This window comes from Zerene cesonia, chromosome 15 (genome assembly GCF_012273895.1).
Source record: "Zerene cesonia ecotype Mississippi chromosome 15, Zerene_cesonia_1.1, whole genome shotgun sequence".
Taxonomy (NCBI): domain Eukaryota; kingdom Metazoa; phylum Arthropoda; class Insecta; order Lepidoptera; family Pieridae; genus Zerene; species Zerene cesonia.
Genome location: NC_052116.1, coordinates 4,902,030 through 4,917,233, shown reverse-complemented (window position 1 = coordinate 4,917,233; position 15,204 = coordinate 4,902,030). Strand labels below are relative to the sequence as shown.

At 30.5% G+C, this 15,204-nt stretch overlaps 1 protein-coding gene across 1 annotated transcript in view; it reads right to left on the bottom strand.

Moving 5' to 3' along the window:
- The window catches only part of LOC119832256, an 89,440-nt gene extending 74,857 nt beyond the window's left edge, over positions 1–14,583 (bottom strand). Inside the window, exon 1 of the mRNA XM_038355917.1 lies at positions 14,375–14,583. The gene's annotated coding sequence lies outside the window, so the exon portion shown is untranslated. The remainder of the gene's footprint in view (positions 1–14,374) is intronic.
- Between the last annotated feature and the right edge of the window lie 621 nt (positions 14,584–15,204).

Below are 15,204 nucleotides of genomic sequence, written 5' to 3'. Positions count from 1 at the left end.
AAAAATGACAGATTCGAAATTCAAATGTAATATTTTTTTATAATTAAGTGTAACAGTATTTATGGCCAGAATAAGTATTTGACTTATAAAGCGATACGGGGTTCGTTAACACAACAGTTGAGAAGTGCTTACTCGTAGTTGCTTGAAAATTCAACGTTCCTGGTTCAAGTTAACAACAACCTGAAATTGTCCTCTCGTGTTTACATTACACTGCCTTTCAGAAAAAAATGTAAGAGTAAGTTCACTTCCACATTTCACAAAAGCGCTTCTATTTCTACAATGTTTCCAGTTTCCTGTCCAAATCGCGAAAATAACGAAAATGTACATGAAACACATGCTTATATCGATGTAATTTTCTTGTATATCGTAATAAAATGGCAATGACATATTTTGATGATAATTTAATATTCCTATAAAATATGTTTATTTTGACATAATTCATTTAATGCTTACAATTTTTACTATATATTTTCACCTAAAATTATAAATTATCACCATATTATTAAAATATAATATTATGCGGATTTCATTCAAACTTCAACTCCTTGCAAATTATAAAAGTAGCGAAACAAAACATTGCTCTGACAAATATATAAGGCGCTATAATTCTGAAGAATCCAGGCATAATAAAAAAAATTCAACCGACAACCAGAGCATTTCTTTATATTAATATTTTTTTCAAATATAAACTGCTTTGCAATATGGATGTTTTGTAGACCCCAAAACTATGGTTTGTAATTTTTGTCCGTTTGTGTGTACGTCAACAACGTAAAAGCCACTGGGACGCTTATTTGAAAAAAAAATCTTTCTATACTTATAAACTATATACACGTAGCCGGGAGATAGAAATCATTAATATTTAATTAAATAGGTTAGGTACCTATTACCCTATCTTATGACTTCGTGATGACGAAACAGAAGCTTGTAAATAGGTTTTTTGCTAAAATATACAATTGACGACATAAACGCATCTAAAGTCATAAAAATGTCAATAAGTTCAACATTTTGTAGTACACGCGATCGAAGCAGGCGAAAAGTACAAAAAGTGAAAATTTTAATTATTCGTTTAGGAGAATTATCCTTATAAATAATAGTTAAGAGCTCATTCGTGAAACAGCGTATTAACATCGCGTTTTGTCGCTTAATGTTAGAACAATATCGCGAAGTGTACCTACAATGTGAAATAATTAAGCGTCTTTGAAACTGAAACAAGAAGTTTTTATCACGAACAGTGAAGTTAAACAAAGATTGGATTTAGCAGATTCAGTGTAGTTCGTTGCACTCCAGTAGGATTTTTGCACCTGACATGACTTACAAATTGTATTGGCGTGAGCCGTACTCGGAAAAGTTTTATAGTCTTTGCTCTGAATTAATGATTATCCGTGAGCAAAATTCTGTTTCGAATTCAATTTTGTTACAAAAAGTTTAATAATAAGGCAAGATATGTTTAGAAACATTTTGAAATGATTGAGGTTATGCATATTTGTCGTTGTGCAATTAGGGACTTCAATATTTAGATTTAATACAGGATTCTAGTTTTGTCTAATAAAATATAAACCAAATCCTCGTACATACATGTGCCACAAATACTGTCTATAACTGATAGTCGAAGCTATTAAATATTAACTGAAAAATACAGTTGTACAAAAACATTCAAACTCAAACTCAAACTGAATCATTTTAGTATTCACCAAGAGTTCGATTAGAAGCGCTTTTAATTCGTCAAAATACAGGTAAAAGAATTGCCTCCGCTTTTGATGTAAGGAGGTACTTAATTAGTTCTTCAAGCAATGAAAAATGTATGCTGTAGTTGAAGTATTAGTAGTGAAGTAACTAACTATGAGATATTTATTAGTCAATCTCATTAGTTACAATTCCTGAAGTATTGGATTGCAACAGACCACGTATGAAAAGTCTTAACTGTAATTCAATAAAGTTTAAATAAATAAAACTAGTTTCCAAGCCTGAAAGCGCGATGGTCGATGCATTTATAAGCTATATTAGATTCGAGTAAACGACTCAGTGACCTACACAAGTTTTTCATAGTTCACCACTTGAACGAGAGATTGAGTGGGTACGACATACTCAATTCAGTTCGCGTTCGCCAGATTGCAAGTGAAAAATGTTTGTTATTTTATACTTGCCGGCAAAGGGAATTTTTCACATTCCTTTTTGTGCAATAATTTTTCTAAATCCCACCTATAACTCGTAAGGATTATCTATTTGCTTTGTTGGCTTATTTTTCGATACATTAAATTTATATTTAAGACATATACCACCCATACAATGTATGGTCGATAAAAATAATTTAAAGGTATATATTTGTTTTATAATTAATATACAAGCAATGTTAATTTTCAAAAATTAAACACAAAGCTGACATTCGTTTCGCACCTTTTTCACATTTTGCATATAAGGTATTTTGACCGTAGTTTTGATTTGTGTCAATCTTCTTTTAGATTTTATTATTGTAAAATAAATGATACTCAAAAATATATACAAAAATATGTACTCTGATAGTTAAATTGAGTAATACTTCATCCTGAGATAAACTCAAGTACTTGCACTCGTATAATTCGGTTTTGTTCTCAATAAATTTCAGTCCTTGGACAAAAAGACGGCCACAATAAATCAGGGGCAGGCTAGCCGTATCTGCGACTCGATTGCCATCTACCAAATTACTTAGAAGGGTACAAGTTGCTCCATTTCTAATGGTCCATCGTTAAATCTGCATATCGTTTTAAGGAATTAGATGCCTCAAGAACTTTTGGGCTATAAATCTACATCCAGTTTATTAAACAGATTAAAATGCTTAAGTTCTGGTTTTATACAACATATATATGTCGGAAGCAGATATTAATACCGACCGATAACGAAACGAAGCGCGAGTTCCGGTAGATAACGCCACCACCACCACATTGCGACTAACTTCATGCTACAATAGAGTCTAGCTAATGGAGGCGTGTCGGACCAAGGCTCACTTTCCATGTAGAAGTCTTCGTGACAAGTTCTCCTTCCTCACATTTTGTTGTATAGTGTGATTTAAGTTGTGCTTTGTGTTCAGTGTAATCATTTTGTGTAATTCGTTGCCTCATTACTCGATTACCCATTTTATATGCCCACTACGTCGGATATTGATGCTAATATTGCAGCCTATATTTTTCTATATTAATTATCACAATTATATAACAAATCAGTATAACTACGTCGTTTGCTCTCAATATAATTATTATTGATTATTTAAAATGCGGTCTGCTTATTTTCATTAATATATCATACTCCAAAGTTGAATGAAATCATTTCCTCAGTAAATATGTTATTACGGTGGAGCATCAAAAGGATGTTATGTGATTACCACCACATTGACACACTTGTAACGCTGGTAGTGTTACAGGTGCTTTGCCGGCCATCATGAGACATGTATGCTCCTTCCTTGAAAGCACTTCAAACACGTTTTAAAATTACCAGAACATTTAGAATATTAAATCAATTGATCATTATATATTCAACAAAACGTATCAATTCTGAAAATTAACATTAAATATTCCGTTTCATTAATTTGTACACACGTATTTCATTTTGCTCTTGTTAAAAAGGACTTACATAAATTATTTAGGCCTCGGTCCACTAAGAACGGTATTACACAGAAAGCTGGCCACTGATTAATTCCACAACACGATCCGACTGAGAACTTCGCACGTTTTCATTTTAATTTCAACCCCTGTAATTGACTAGTGAAATGCTGATGTCACGTTAATTATGATTCAAATGAAAATAAAGACTTTATAGTGGGTAATTTTAATCTAATTCGCCTTTATTATACACAATAACTCTCAAATATAATACGAATCATTTAAATAAAATCACTTAAAATATTGAATTTGGTGTTTTGAAACCCTTCTAAAGCGAAGATCTTTCTTATTAATGGAAAAAAGCCAGCATGTGAATGCGGCAAAACGCACAAATGCATTATGCAAATACTATTCCTGCTTTGCATATCAATAAACGATGCGATCGTTCGAATCGAATAATAAAAACTAATTACAGAACACGAACGTCGTCATATTAATTAATATTCAACCATCCCCCAGCTAACGTGAGTTAAACTTGGTAAAACTGCACTTAGAAAGAGATAAGGCATTTGTGTAAACTGTAATCTAAATATATGTAACAGTTTGGTGCCATTTGTGATGGGTTATGCAAACAAATCAACATTTTTCCGCTTTGTTTTGTATCTTTGTCTGTATTTAAATAAGCAAAAATACCTACTTCTTAGTACATACTTACACCCGTCATGACAGATTAATGATGTTGATGAATTGTTTTATTTTTAATTTACTAAAAAACAATTGAATAATCTATTATAAGTTATCATTAATAACACCATGTTATACATATATTTCATAAAGTTAAATTATTATTTAGTTATCTTATAACAGTTATTTCGTTATTATAATCTATAATTACTACATAAGTGGATATTGATGCTAGATGCATTGTATATATAATTAATATCTATCAAATCGTTATCATCTGCTATAACCCTATTTCAATTTATTAAAGTATCATCACAGATAATATAAAATTATTCTTGTAGTATCTTTACTGGTATATATTGAGTTATCTCAAAATAAAATAAACTTCAGCCTATGAAAAGATAAACAAATAAATTTTAATTTATTCTTCATTCAATCCTTACTGTCGCATGCGATTTTCCGATAGTAATTATTGAAATAATTGAAATACAGCGAAATACATAAAACGATCAAAAAACCTTCAGCGCCTCGTTTCGCTGATACTTTTTGTGTCGACTTTTACATTTACGTTTTCGTTTATGCATAATGAATAGTCGAGCATGTTTTCAGTCTTATTGTATTTTGTCGTAATTTCGATGCTTCTGAACTATTGTTAAAGCACGATAAAATTAATGAACGTATAACAACGCTATGATGACGTAAAGACATCTTAAAAGAGTGAAATGGTTAACTTATAAAAATACAGGTACTAGGTAACATCGGTATTAGGTAATTTAATATAAAATTAAGCTCGTTTGCTCGAAATTTATTGAGGCAATATAAATTAGCAATAGGCATTTAGTATTATTTTTTCAATCATTATTTATACCTGTATACACAGCAATTTGTATTTTACCGTTGTTAAAATATTTATCAACCCAATTGCCGCAGAAGAAAATTAGGTCAAATGTTTTTATCAATAATCAAATTGCTTTTTAGTTAATGCCGTTTTTATTACTACGTACCTATAATGTAATAAAGTTACCCTTTAAACAAAGTTATTATACTATTGTTTTGAAAAATCATAATGATTTAATAATTTTTCATTATCATTCAATAATTATTATTTTCGTAAATACGACTAAGAATTTTTATCGATTACTCCTTATGAGATATGACCTATAGGTAAAATAGAATCGGTGGGGTAGGTTAGCTAGTATTTGTATATATCCATTACAAACGAACAATCAACTCTACATAATATTAGTTTTACATACAGGTTGCATTGACGAGTGCTACTATTATATAAAATAAACTATACATAATAGGGTTATATTTTCAACGCCCGAGGAAAAAATAATTTTCCGGCGCGTGCCACCAGACCGACCTAACCTGGCAGTAACTTTTTTCACGCTGTTTTTTTTCGTTTTAGCCGCGGTACCTGATAGAATAATATTTGTCTTCCTAATTCGATTGACTGCCTTCTATCAACATCTCATCTAAAAAAAACCTATTTCGGTGTAATCTATTGTATAAACAATGATCGCTCTTTGGATTAGAGCGATACAAAATAAAATTAAAACGCGAATTAAATTCTTTTTTTAAAAGAAGAATAACAGTAAAAAATTGAGATGTATGTAAGTCTTGAATTACGGTAAGAAATATAAAAACTCTTATTAAAAATGAACTGTGCTATTGGTAAGTAAACTTGGTTACTTGGTACTGTAGTGCAACGTCATCAATAAAACTATGTTATTATTTAAATTGGTAAGTTTGTTTCAGCAGTACACATTTAAATATTACATATTCCACCTTACAAAGCTGTCCTGTACCGTCTTCTTGAAAGAATATGTAAGAAGAATAAATGGAATAATAGATTTTAACTCTCTGGTATGTCGCAAAAGGGCGGCAGAGTGTAAACTTGAAGTTTTCAAATAAAACTTGTCGCACGAGCATTGTTCACCATTGTTTGTCGCGGTTGGCTCTGCTGCATTTCTTGTTAACTACAAAGGACGGGTACTTCACAAATATTCAGGCTATTAGAAATACTTTTTACGAAACTAGCTGGTAACCGCGGCTTTGCTCGCGTGGTCAAAGGAAATTCTCATATTCTGTTATTGTTGAAGCCTATTAAGTGGACTATGAAAGCTTTTTAAACTTAGCGAAAATGAAGAAAGAATGGCACTTTAAATAAGTAGGTTAACAGAGTTTTATAAAATTAAATACAAGAGAGGAAAATATAAAGATTTGTAATTAAAAATATTAATCATACTAAGTTATGTTTTTAATGAATCAAGGCGAAGGCGAATCGGACGACGGACGTTTTGAAAAAACAAAACGGTTTGCATTTGCGGAGCACTCAGCGGAAAATAAACCCAAGACCTTTTAACTCCTCCTTACAGTATTTTTCAAATGAAGCGGAAACTTGGTATTAAGCTCTCGGAACAATTCCATCGAGTAAATTGTTTTATTATTTTTACTCGAGATATAATTATATTGAAGTAATGTCTCGCTGTAGTGGCAACTGAAATATCAAAAATATAATAACGTTTTCGGACTTGATGTAAAAAATAAACTAAACGGGAAGACTAACACTGTTTAAAAATTTATAGCTCTTAATATTTTAACAACCAAATCAAAATAAGTAGTAGCAAACAAATCCTAACAACATCTATATTTCACGACTTAACCACAGCGATTTCGAAAGATTAAAGCCCGAGGGCCGTAGTTTTTTTTTATTGGTCTTGAGCACCAAATAGATACGATTCACTGAGAATAAAGCCTGAGGCGTGACTAATGTACAGCTAGCTAAGATTACATTGACGTCTTAGAACCACCACATTGCTCTCAAGATATTAATCACCTCCTTTTAAACAGGCAAAGGGAGAAAATTAAATTAAACCCTCTCTTCCTCTGTATTCTATTATTAATTGCTCACACGGCTTCAACCCGTACACAGCCGTACAAGAATACCATGAATATATGGCCTATTGTATTTAATGAATGCCTAGCGCAGGTTTTCTTTAATACATGCACCTCCGCCTGTATTCTAACTATATAAAAGTTTAACTAAACATACCTTAATTAAATCCTATTTATCATAATGGACGGAATGACTTAATATACAAAATTTAGGGATTGAAAATTATTTTCACGCATCCTTCAAAAACAGGAGGAGATTTTTAATTCGATTGTATTTTTTTGCATTTGTTGCCTCAGAACTTGCACTGGCTGCAACAATATTGATGATTTTATTTTTATTTGAAACCTGTACCCGAAGTGCCTTCCGTGTGGTCATTGAATTTTAGTCTAGTGCTAACAATTTTAAGGTCATTTAATTTTTTTGTTAAAAATTATTATTTGTATCATTTAATTTTTCACGGAAGCGTCATACAGTTTTCCTAGGTTAGATTGAATATGCAATACCTATGAGTGTAACTCAAAAAATTATATACATTCGTAAAATATATAAAAAAACACGTTTTACAAACATAAAGGTACTCTCCGACCTTCACTTTAAAAATAACTGCAAAAAGTTTAAGAGCCTTAGCTTCATGATTTTCCGAAATTTTTTACAGTTAATTTAGCAAGCCCATGTTTTAGACAGAGATTAACGTTGTTAATTTTTCGTTCATATCTATATTTATTACTTCTTTTTGGTATAAAGAGGTACAGTTAGTGAATTTGTGAGTTTGTCACGTTATAGAGGGTAATCTCTGGATTTACCGAACCGATTATAAAAATTGTTTCACCATTAGAAAGCCACATTATCTGTGAGTGCCATAAGCCATATAGTGCCATTTTACTTTGTTTTTATCACGACTCAACCGGGGCGGATCCGGCAAAATCGGCTAGTCGTTAAATATGAACATGGCAAAATGAACATCTCAAAATAATATTATTTTAATATCTATGCATTAAACGCATTTTAGATTACTCTACAAATAATTTTAGTACAAACTTTTCAATTCTATATATCAATGATTAAAAAAAATTAAATTACAGAATTTATTCCCATATAAATTCAATTGCAAACAAAACAAATAAAATCAACTATAAAACTATAGAAAACGAGAAACAGTGTCGTAGATTTCCTCGGTGCGCTAAAATAAGTCATAAAAATAAAACGCTAATGTCCGGTTGAGCTTAAAGACTTCATTAAAACATCCTTATTGCTCTATCTTAACGCGATTGCTCTGATTTAAAAAATTACCTTGGTACGAACGATTGAATTGCTCTTCTTTATTGTATAGGTAACCATGTTGTGATCGATGCGTCCTAGTGACGCATTATATCATATTCATTTTGTAAAATCCTCAGGTAAAACCCTTGTGAGAGAAACAAATGTTAATATTAATATACAGCACAATACTGAGGTTGTCTCTTCTTTTTGAAACGATTCAGTAAATTTAATTAATTATACCTTTTATGAAGAGACCTTTTTGAGTTACCTACTCAATAGTTAAGAGTGTAGAACACACTCTGTTCGAAAAAATAGACATTTCTTTATTTCATATAAGAGCTAATTCTTCTTCTCGTTCGTTCGTTCTTCTTTATTTTTATTGCATCTTCACTCTCCAATATTTATTCAACAACCATCATGACATATTTATTTAAATTCTCTTAAAAAGTCAACAACTTTTGCAATCACATTGTATTTACTTAAAAAACATATAACAAAAAGAAAATAAAAAACATAAGTTTGCTTTTCGGGAAATCGCTGGGCAGCAGATCCCCTGATCATTAGGTGTGCTTGTTAGTTCCGATTTTCCTTTTGTAAACCCCTATGGATTTACTCCATAAGAAATAAATATCCGCCACACACAGCCTTGTATCTACAGTATGATTTACCGTGACTGTGATATCGTTCTATTTGCTTAAGTGGGTTTATGTTTTCCTGATACATGTTCTAAATATTTTTTTAATGACGAATGATTTGAAAAATATGTTCATGCGACGGATAAATATTTTTGTAAGCCTACGAAATTTAATCCATAACCACTGAGGAATATGCTAAGAAGACGTTATTCCAACCGAAAACATAATATAGTGTTCAGTTAACAAATATGAAAATTGCTGTAACATTGCATATTAAGTAAACACATAAAAACGAACGTTGAAGTGTTAAAATAAACAAAATACACTGGAATTATAAAGTACATTGAAGCATCAAATCACGTAATCTATCGGGATTTTTACAAAGGACTTCAAGGAGTAATATAAAGGTACTCAGGTTCGTTGTCCCCTCTTCTTCATCTCTGTGAAACGAATAAGAGAAAACGTTCGCCTAATTCTTTTCTTTCGCTATAAATCTTTCATAGCAAATTAATAGAACTTGGGGTTATACAAGAAAAATAACATACTTATTATATTTACAAGACGAATATAAAATATGCTCAATTTAATTCAGCGAGAATGCAATTTCAATAATACCTTGTGATTCATACCTAATAATTACAATTTTAGCAAATTAGTTGAAACATTTTTATCAAGGTTCAATTTTACGATACTATACTTACGTATAATATAATATCCATTATAGTAATGTTTATACAATATCCCAGGGTCAAAAGCATCTTAAGTAATAAATTCGGCGCGCCAAACGCTCTAAATGCTTTCGAATTACGGGGATCGCTAATGGGCAAACTTAATATTCTCGAAGGGATCACAACCCCCCGATGACTGTGCTTTCATACTCCCTTTTTATGTTTTCGCCACAAATTGTTTCTATTTAAATGCATTTCGGCTTTACGTTTCAAAATGTCTGTTGATCTATGAATACAGAACGTTTCAATTTAAAAGCTCAGTACTTCACTTGATTTTAATTTTAAGTATTCATAAACTTAACCCTTAATGTAAAACAAAATATGAATGGTTGTATTTATTCGTTTTCGAATGGAATTGTTTCTAACTACATTACGAATAGACTTTTAGAGTAGACATAATAAATTCCAGTACCGAACAAATGTCGCACGAGGACCAAAACATTAATAAAGGCCGTAGCAATCAAACAAAGCTGTACTGATCCAGATTCTAGATCACAACGAGCTGGCACGGGCTATCAAACGAGAAACTATTTCAATTACATCCTCTTGTTTTTCCACGAAGAGAATTCTTCTCTTTCGATCCCTACATTTTTGCCAGCATTTCATTATTTCCTTTTTTACGAACGAATTGTTATTTTGCATGTCGATATTGATAGAGGATGTATTAAAGCATGAAAGTGCTGCGCTTTGACTGTGCACTGTACGGAAGCCTCTTTGTTTAAATTCCGATACAAAGTGGATAAAATTGTTCAGTGACAAAGCGAGGGAGTTTCCCATTTTATATTATTTCGTTACAATCATCAACCTACAATCTACACATATATAAATAAATATGCATTGTTTCTTATTCAAATTATAATTACTAGCAATACATTAGGATAGTGTTTTGTAGGATAAAATTAACAATACTTTGATAATTCGTTTTGTGGTAAGAATAAGATTTGTTTCGTAAAATGATCGCATCTTAATACCGAGTTTAATTCGTATTCCCATAAACAATAAACAAATTATAATTTCATTCCACACAAAAAATTATTATTATTAGTGCTTCTTGCCTTTATACATTCATATAATAATTGGTATTATAACCACACACTGATAAATCATATTTAATAAATATGTAGTTATTAAATTCATAAAATTAAATTTAAGTAAGATTGATTAAGTATATTTATAAACGGAAACTTTGATAACTACTCAAATAAGAATTATAAGCCTTCAGAGACATTCTACTAATAATATTTATTTTATTTGAGAATGGAGAAGACATGAAAACATTTTTTACAAACTGTTGACGTATATAAAAATGTGCGCAAGGTTTTAAATCGTTACACTAAATAAGGGACTCAATTTATCCCAAATTTCATCTGGATTGGTGAAATTTGAATTAAAATGTAAATGTTGTCGAGTCCCTCTCTAATTGCGTGTTACGTCCGCCCTTGACAAACTTTTTAAATCTAATACAACACGTTCAGCTAAAAATAGAGTTATGGATTAGGAAAACTCAATTATCATTAATGATAAAATGAGATGTTTTTTATAAAATAAAATATGTGCCTCCCTATAAATATAAAATAAAACATTATTCAATACATATTATAAATTTGAATTAATGATTTTTAAAAATGAAACACAAGAAATACTTTCATTCCTACCATCTATTTACCTAATTTTGATTTGTTTTAATGTATGAAAATCAAAAGTAGTAGTAAAGTCTAAATGTAAAGACACTATATAATAACGTGTAACATGTATTGCCGACTCGATTATCGTGAATTTTCGTGTAATAGCTGTGCCTCGCGGTTTTACCCAGGTACATGCTGTTCATACATCATATACATATGTACATCACATAACGTATAGCTTTCCTCCAAAAATGGACTATCTAGCTTTAAAAGAACTATTCAGATCGGATTAGAATTGTTCTTGAAATTAGCGCGTTCAGACATACAGACTCTTCTACTTTATGTTATTAATTAATATAGATACTATATACGATAAACGATAATGCTGAAATTCATAGAGTTTTGAAAGATACTTATATGAAGTTGAGAAATGTCGTAAATGCTTACAATTTAGATTTTAATTAAATGCGGACAAAAAAGGTAAAAGAAAATTTACGAATTATGCTAACTCGTTTATGTAAATGAAAACTCATTTTGCTTCATGAAGATAATTTTACAGGGAAAGATTTAAGGTTGTTAATTTCTTCAACTTAATTGTTTTTTGTCTGAATACTGATTGAGCCTTAGACGACGTCGTTTCATTACGATAATTTGAACTGGGTTATTTTTTTGTATCTCTGTGGATGGATTGATGGATTCGTTATTCATCTCTCAAGTACATCGAAAATTATCGTAGTACTGTCATCAGATTTTGAAATACAATGCTTTAATTTTAAGTGATTATTTTTGAACGAAAATAGAAATCTAGTGTTTTTTGGTAAAAATGAAAACGACTTAATATTACTATTACTAAATAGTTAATATGACTATTTCGTAAACTATAGTAGTGGATAGCTTCCTATTTGTTCAATCTATTGCCACAACTGAAATTTATTAACTTTATAAAGAAAATATTATTTTTATCTAGAACAGAAATACAAGTACAACAAGACGCATCTATTTTCCTAGAAACCAGACAGTTGCGGACCTATTTGACAATTTCAAATATAACAATATTTATAATTCTCTTAAAAGCGTTTATCTAAGTCGTTTTTAACTATTAAAATCGTTTAGAACATCCCTATAATTTATCATTGATATAATTTATTCATTAGAGATATCATCTGGTATCGATGAGAACTTCTATAACCATGTCACGTAACCGTACCAAGTAACTGCATTCATACACAAATTCCAATTAGTTTTAAGCTCTCATATTGACATTTAAGAGCGCAGTTGTAGGTAACTTTGAGCGTTCCACATCCTATATCATAATTAGTTGGTACGGCGGAACTCAGGTAAGTTTCGTGCTAATGAGAGCCGACCAGCGGAAATTTGCAAACTTGCAGTGGAATTCGAGTCGTCTCGGCGTCTTTTACAGTTAGTCTCGGTGAAAATTCAGTGTCAACTCAAACGAGATTATCCAGTAAATCCACTTTATTGCTGCAGAATTTCTTAGTATACCCTAGACGGTACGCTAATTACGCTCTTAAAAAAGTGTCCACGATATTTAAAATAGCTAATCTGTCAGATGTTTTTCTTGCCCGGTTTTATGCGAGACAAATTTCTCTTTTGATATATTTCAAAGATTTTCTTTAAAGTTTATGGATGAATAATATAGATAGAGAAATATTATATAATTACATATGTAAACGAAGAAAAGTGCGCTCAACTAAATATATTACGATGTACCGTTTTTATTAGAATGACTCGTTATTAAAGCGTAATAAATTGAAAATGAAAATATTATGGCATAGACATTAAGTCCTGACATTAAATTTATCGCGTCTGCACCTTATCAAACTGACGGCTTGAAATAAAATGAAAATTTTAAAATAATTTCTTCTATAAAGACTTACATTTAATTTAGATTCAATTCGTATTCATAGAGCATATAAAAAAAAAACAATTTAATATAGGTGACACTTCAAACTGAAAACTATTCAGTTTATACAAATTCAGCCTTATTTATACGAATAAGAAAAATAAGTAAGAATGTACAAAATTCAAAATTATTGAGCCAAAATTTAATATTAGTCATAATTTTTATGGCCGCAGGTCAGTGCAGCCGATTTACGCCTGTGGCTTGATTTGAGCAGCGGTTTAAATGAAACAAAATTTCGTATTATTACAAAAATAAATTGGTTTTCATGAAAACGCCTACATTGAATTTATCTTTAATCGTTAAAATACTGCAAATAGGAAATTAAGATAAGCGATTTTACCGTCAAATAGCATTATTTTTTATTTATGGTAACCTCTATAAATATCGTGTTTGCAAAAGATAAAAAACTTACCAACTCTTTAAAAATAATTTTTAGAATATAATGTGTGCCTATATCTAGTTAAATATCTACAGTAAGATAAATTATAGTTGCGAGAAAATTTCAATTAAGTTTACTTATCCGGTAACAATAGAAACGATGAAATGTAATGTTAGATTACACATATTGTAATAGTTCAGAAACATACTAAATTTGTAATTCCAAAGAAATGCATTAATTATTAATTTTTCATATTAAATTAAATACATATATTTGAATTTAATCCAAATTCCTGTATGTATTTTCTGAGATCCTATTATTTGTTTAAAAGTTAAGAATGAAAATAAAAAGGAATAAAAATATATTAAGTATAGGTATAAAAATGTTAGGATACTTTGATACCAGAAATTTCCATCGATATTCTGAGTTCGCTACGCAAATATACTTCGCGAATCGGTAAGTTTACTTAAAATGTGTTCTAAAGCTGATTCTAACAATCGGTTTATAAAACGAAATACTGCAAATATAATACTTATTTTTAATACTTAATGAAATGTTATGTTTATTAAATGCTATTTATAAAACAATTAACACAAAACGATATAGCGCTCATTTGTAAATTTATAACTTTTTTATTTCATCCAAGCTGCACGTACAATACTTACTTAATATAGTCATTCCAAATATCAGAAATACATAGTAATCCATCAACACACGACTTTTAAAAATGTCACCGCTCTCACAGTTTCTGAACAAAATGTTATTTTTCAGTCTAATCAATATCAAAAAATGTATGTAAACAGCATTGTGTGTTCATTCAATAAATTTTTAGCGGGAGACGGAAATTCGTATCCATAGCAACCGGCGCCTATCGTGGAAATACGTGTAATCACGCGGCCGCGCGCGTTCGTACTGTCAGATTTTCCCGAAACACATGATTTTCTAAAACAACCCCTGCCATAACTCGGTCGAGAGTGCTAAACCTTCACACAGTGACACAGGGGCAAATTATAATGGCAGTTCGTTAGCATAGCTCCACCCGATTCCACCCGCCCTTGGCAGGTATTTGTATATTTAATTAAATGCTATTAGGATATAGAAAAAAATCGCACCGTATGTAGTTCTGTAGCTGACTGTTCTGTGAAGTTATAATGGGATTTTTAATAAAAAGAATTCATTACGGTTTCCAATTATAATAATGAAATATATATATATACATTATAAAAGACAGAAACTCACAAATATTATTCATATATATGGCATAGAAAAATTTAATTAAATGATTTAAATATGGCAAGTACGTTACGATAATATATAACTTTTATTTTACCCAATAGCGTAGGTATAATTTAATCCGTCGTAATCCTATCAACCTAGTTATTTCAGGGCTGTTATAAATTAAGCCTTTCGCTGTCCTTTAACAATCATTTCAATGGTTTTATAAGTATGTTTTAACTTATTTAAAAAATGCGAAAGAACTATTTTTTAATACGTT